The 6528-nt window shown below is 45.8% G+C and overlaps 1 pseudogene; it reads left to right on the top strand.

Annotated features, from left to right (window-relative positions):
• The first annotated feature begins 3880 nt into the window (after window positions 1-3880).
• On the top strand, window positions 3881-5248 carry LOC136510702 (RING-H2 finger protein ATL16-like; annotated as a pseudogene).
• Window positions 5249-6528: the final 1280 nt, after the last annotated feature.

The following is a 6528-nucleotide window of genomic DNA, read 5'->3' as shown; positions in this document are numbered from 1 at the left end:
ACCAGGCAGCAGGCAGCAGCAACACAGTCCGTGTGACCGACATGTGGGCCCTCAAACCTCACGCTTCCCTCCTCTTCTTTGCCTTTTCCCCTGCTCCTCCCCCTCCCGCGTACCGCACCATTTCCAAACCCCACGCCAAAACCCCTCTGCCTCCCCACCAACGCCACCGCTACCGGTACCGCCACCACCACCGCCTCCCCTAAGCGACCTCGCCGGCGAAACCTCGGGCCGCGGCCCGCGGCTACGGTCGCAACTCTTCGCCGCGGACCCTGCCCCGCGGCCGTACGTCGCCGGGTATATGCCCCCGTCCCGCGCTAGCACTGCTGCTTTCCTCCGCCCCCGCTTCTCTTCGCTGCGAAACCCTAGCCCTCGACCAATCGTCGTCCTCCTTCTCCTACAGGTTCGTCGCGAGTGCCGAGGATCGAAAAGGCTCCGCCACCACCGCTGCGTCGCCCACCGTCCCCGCCTCGTGACGTTCGAGGTGCGTGTCGGTGTCTGTGTCTCTTCTACCCAGCTCCTAGCTCCCAGTCCGCTTGCTGCACATGAGAAAATTGAACTGGTTCGATTCAGTCGGGTGTCGGGGTAGAAGCAGGACGCGATCACTCAATTGGATCAGTTACGCCAATTGCAATTAGGTTGTCGCAGCCAAATTCAATTTGTTTTTTTTTTTTGGGGGGGGGGGGGGGGGGGGGGGGGGGGGGGGGAGGAGGGGGGGGCACATTTGTTGAACTAGAGCTGTTGATGTGAACAACCAATTCTTACCTACAGATCAACTTTTTTATTTTGTGAAATCAATAATTTCGTGCTCAGTATTGTACGTGTATGTAATTATGTATAGACATATTACAGATCAACTTAGATGACTTTGTCACCCCTTTACCCAAACTTTGAAACTGAATTCGTAAACCACAATTTTTCTGGGAATCTTCCTGAGCATAAATTTATTCTTAGAAAGACTTTTGAATTCCATTGTTCTTAGGAGCCTAAGTGCCTTCTCAGTTGTCGTTTCTTTTCTGTAAACTTCATTTATAAGATCGTAACTTGTAATGATGTCCGGTGACCTGTGTATTTACCTCTACAATTCAACTAAGATGATATACCCCGTGCGTTGCTGCGAGATTAAATGTGAAATTACAGTACGAAGTATATATGTAAAATACTAATTAATATAATCAACACTTCCTAAAATATAAATTAAAGAATCTGGAGGATCATACAGAATAAAAAACACGATCATTGCCTTCAGAACTCAAAAGACAGAATAAATAAATGGAGACATAAAAATAAAAAAGCAATAGCTATGACAGATGCATCTCTCTTGCTTTTTGCTTGATGAGACTGCCAAGTAGATATCTAAGCAGCATATTGAATAATAAATATTGCAGTATTACTTTAGCAGTAAATATATTCCTCGATATTCTTTACGATAGCATAGAGTCCTTAAGACTCAAATCTGCAATCGAATCATCTCTTTTTATTTATATGACTGAGATTGAGTAGATACCCCAGTCCAATTGGATATTTGTATCCTTCAATGCATTATAGGGCTTGCATCATCTAGAAGACAACATAACAAACAGAGATGAAAGTTAATGATGGAGGGAATGTAGAAAATAGTCTCACTTCATAATTTCCATATTATACAGATGCAGAATGGCATAACACTTCCAAAGTGCTCCTGTGCGTAGGTCGTAGGATACTACTTGGTTTAAATAAATTAACAACACTATTGAGATCATGCATCCATGAAAGAGAGAAAATACCTGGATAGAGCTCATGACGGTGGATCTCCTAATAATAGAAGGCAGTCCCGACTAGCTTCATAGAATGCTTGGATTGGGGATGACCACGATTGGAGCGAAACATGGCTGCAGTTTTTGCGATGATGAGGTAATTGGTGCTGTGAGACAATGATAAAGTAATTAGTGCTGTGCGACTGCAAGGTGGAGAGATGGTCACATCGCCGTTGTCATGGATAGCCACCACCAGTTGGTGCATGCATTGCGCAAGCACAGCTGGGCATCAAGGTCATGTAGAGTGCGTAATGGCGTACATGGAAGCAAATCTGGGATGCTCTATCGCTCTTCTGATAAATAGGCCAGGCCGATCAACGATTATAGGAGATGATCGGACAACAGCTTTATGTGGAGGCCTGGAGGGTGATTAATAAGGCCTTCACGAAGTGGAGGGCCTTGCTTAATTAATGGATTGGTGTCTGACCAGTTTTCTTTGGGAAGGAGAAACCTGCTTAATTAGTGGCTTGGTGCCTGACCGTTTTCTTTTGGAAGGAGAAGAAACGTAACATTGAGGGGCTCTTGCGGATGGACACAGAATTAGAACAGATGCTAGTGCAGGTCATCTTGATGACCAATCAGCTGCCTTGACCAAAGGAGAAGAGAAGTGGGCCCAGATGATGTGGCTTCATGGAATCGCAGAGAAATGTGATGGTGGGGTTCTCCTATTTAGGTATAGTAGATGACAAATTTTCATTCGGTGGTTACCGGGTGGGGGGCTGGGGGGCGGTGGTGCAGGGGGATCAGGTTGCTGCATTTCAAATTTTGTAGTATGCTCACGCTGCCCGCAAGAGGTTAACTTCTATTTTTATTCGTAGAAGAATAAAACAAAAAAAATATATATAGAAAACAACACTTGCACCACTGCAACTTTTTCCTCCACCCCGACTGGCGAAACCAAGAGAGACAGCGACATCAAAACGAGAGAAAAGGCCCACACAAACTACCAAAAGAGACAGAAAAGTTACACACCATGAGTAAACTTTGACATAGCTAAACTATATTGATGAACCGACTCCTTAATCAAGAACGCAACTTCCAGAGGCTACTTTGTTGAGCTGGTGAAAGGTCCTCCAATTGCGCTTATTCCAGATATTCAACCAGAAGAATATCACCATGCCATCAAAATTCCTACTCATAGCCTTAACAATCTTTGCCCTGCATCTCCACCACCAACTACAAATTAATCCACCATGGTTGATGTTCTGTAGCACAGATAGGTTGCTCCTGTGTAGCAAGGTATCCCATACCTGTCTTGTTTAAGGACGGTCTTTGCACAAGTTCGTGGAAGTCTCTGGCACAGAGGTACACAATATGCAAATAGGGTTATTTCGCTAGCCATGTTCTTTTTAGGTTTTCAGCAGTCAAAATCTTTTTAAGCAATAATTCCAAGAGAAAAAATTACATTCTGGTTGCACCCTTGGGCCACCAAATTGGGCTGATACTAAGTTTATTAGAGTCCCCACATGAATTGTATTAGATACACACTGCAGGTTGTATATACCCTGTGAGATGTCTATCGCTAGCTTATTTGACCTTGAATCTCTAAATCTCTGGATCCTACCAATAGCTTCCCAGAGTAATACAAACTCTTGTGTCTCAACCGGTGTTGATAGATACTGGAAGTACTTGCCTAACCCACCATTTGTTTTTCAGAGCTATTACCACCGAGATTTTCTTCCTCTTTGCCTTTTCGAATAGCAGTGGACCAATGTTTCTAGGTGCACTCACTTAAATCCAATTTGAGAACCAGAACCAAACTGTATTCCCTTTCTCGCTGTGACCAAAGTTGAAGCATGAAACATGTCAGTCTTATCAAAAGGGAAGGGATGTCAATTCCAGACCAAGCTCTTTCTTTGTGCAACATGCAGATTGATCCAGCAAAATACAAGCGTCCACAACATGCTTGGTTACATTTTACCTTCCATTGGTTGTTGGATTATTATATGTTTGCTATAATCTCCATTTACTAAGTTTATTGAATTAGCAGAATATCTTTGCCTTATTTTTTTTCGAGAACGGATTATATCCGTATTTGAATATCTTTGCCTTATTAAGCACAGTTGTTGTGTTTTAATTTTGCAGATATGCTTCCAGGCCCTGTTCTCCCACCTCCACCTCTGCCTTCGGTGTTTACAGGATCACCAAGTCTGCCGGCATCAGACCCACAGTCTTCATCGATTGGGGCCAGTGTTGCCATTATTTTCATTGTCGTAATTGCCACAATCACCTTGATTACTTGCGTCGTGCTCCTGCGCCGAGGTTGTCTCCGTCGCCAGGGCCGCTTGTCCAGCTCATCCCTCTCTTGCTGCAGTTCTGAGTCTGGAATGCGGTCAGCTGCATCAGCAGCTGCCTCAGCTGTGTCGTCTGTGGCACATTCTGCAGAAGTGCCAGTGAAGGGGTCTGAACTGGTAGCATCCATGCCTGTCTCTGCTGAGATGCGAAAGGGTGGGATGGACACACTGGTGCCATCGGCGCCGTATCTTCCAGAGGTGGAGCGTTTGATATTGGAGTTGCTCTCGCTACCATGCAGTGCCGATGAAGCCTGGGAGCGATTGTGCAATGTGCAAAGAGTTTCTACCTACTGATGTGCTCCTCATACTGCCAGTGTGCTCGCACATGTTCCATCAGTCATGCATCATCAGCTGGCTACGCCGCACCACACCGTCATGCTGCCCGTCCTGCCATGCCTCTATCACCATGCCTGGCTCTAACAAGACTAAAGTTGCTCCGACCTTCTGCTCAGTTGAATACGACATTGAGTCTCAGATGCTAATGCTGACTTCACCTGGCGAGGCAGTAGCAGAGGCTGTTGGAGGATCTCATGGGTGGCTGCGCCCTTCCCTGGACAGATTATCTGGCAGCTGGAGAGGATGCTCCAGCGATCGTGCCACTGCAGCGGTTGTGCCAGTGTCCTCATGGCGCACCACTGGAAGTTTGAGCCAGGGCTCGAGTGGCCGACTTGACAATGACTCAGATTGCGCTAAGGTACAGAAGCCGCTGCAAGTTCCAGATGGTAAGGAGGTGCCAGAGGCTGTCAGGGGCTCTATCGGGTGGCTGAGATCTTTGGCCACGCTCTCTGGCAGCTGGAGTGGGTGCTCCAGCAGCTGTTCTTCTGAGATGGGGTTGCCGGTGACTTCGAGGCATGTCACAGAGACCCTGGCATCAAGTGGACACAGCGAAACGGACACATGGTCCAGGAGGTGGGATCTTGAGGCTGCTACGCCGAGACCCGAGAGGCCATCATTGTATGGCTATGCCAGATGGTTCTTCAAAAGCTCAGGCAAGTAAATAATATCACACCAGCGTTGATGTCAACAGTTATTGTGCTAAACTCCTTTCATTTGCAACTGGTATCTGCATGTCTTAGTTAGGTCATGTTATTGGCTTCATGCCTAATTTCTTTTGAGTTTCTAATTTTCCAATTAAAATTTCTTGTTTCCTTTGCAGGTTGAACTATCGCTCAACACTCCCTAAAAGAAGAAAATGAATACAAATTGTACATCAAAGAACAGAAGGAGTAACATTGATTCTTTGCATTGGAGATACATTCATACAGATGGATGCAACAGCGTTTTGTGCAGTATATATAGATCAGCTTTTATCTCTTAGATCACTGGCTGTCCTTGGTCCTTCTATCCAAGTCAAACTATGAGCAAGATATAGCACGAAAAGTGATGGATAAGAGGCTCCCTGCCATTCTTAGCGTTTTCTATTGAACGAAAAGGTTAATCATGGTAGGCTATATAGCATAAAGTGATAGTTTTGAAAACGCTTGGTTTTAGTTCTACTGTGACAAGCATGTTGTGCTAATACGCTATATGTGCTTGAACTGTAATCTGTGCTGCTACAGTGGAGCTGTACGATGATACTGTTCTGTAAATGTTCAGTTTGGAGCTGTTTGGCTGTGAAGAATACTGTTGGAACCAAGTGACCTATGTTATATCCACTTGAGGTTCTTATTTGCATTTGTTGCGAAGAAACTACAATAGATCAATCTGAAGCAGAAAGGAAGGAAAATAATGTGTTTTGTTGTTGCTGTCACAATATGTTTGTCTTACTGTTGTAGTATGTCCAACTTGTGTGGTTTGACGTTGTGCTGAACTTGTGGTCTGGTTGTACTGTTGTGTGGTCGAGTATATTGAGTCCCATGGTTCATGTTCTTCGTTTGCTATTGTATGATCGTTTATTTAGGAACGTGTCAGCATCGAATCTCACCTGCCTCATTGTTCAAAAGGGTGGTTGAGAAAGCCGAGCAATGGCATCTCGCTGTTAGTCCACAGGATCACCGGCTCAGGTGAGTGAACCACTCACCGGTCTTGTCGAGCACCCGTTAGTGTTGCCGAACACCCACTAGCTAAGCCGATCACAAACAAGTGTTGTCCGTCCCCATATACTATGGCTAGAGGTTGAAGAAGAGAGAACAGAGCATACACACAGTATAAGACACCAGCGTTGGGCGCAGCCCTGTATGGGAGATGGCAAATCTGAACTCTCTTTACTAAGTTGCCGTGTTAGTCTATTTATACAACTCTATCCATCTAGTCCCAGTACAGCTGCCCTGCTGCAACAGTGACTAGATAACATACAAGGCTGACTCTGCGCCGACCTCTACATGTGGCTACAGTGCCGCAGATGAGCCGTGTGGTGCCTGCACCTGCAGCGGCTACAGTATCACAGCAGGGGGGCTTTTCGGCGCCGCCTTCCCTTGCTATGTTCACACAAGGAAAACAAT

The sequence above is a fragment of the Miscanthus floridulus genome, chromosome 16, assembly GCF_019320115.1.
Source record: "Miscanthus floridulus cultivar M001 chromosome 16, ASM1932011v1, whole genome shotgun sequence".
NCBI classification, from domain to species: Eukaryota; Viridiplantae; Streptophyta; class Magnoliopsida; order Poales; family Poaceae; genus Miscanthus; species Miscanthus floridulus.
This window is presented reverse-complemented; position numbering and strand designations above follow the sequence as displayed.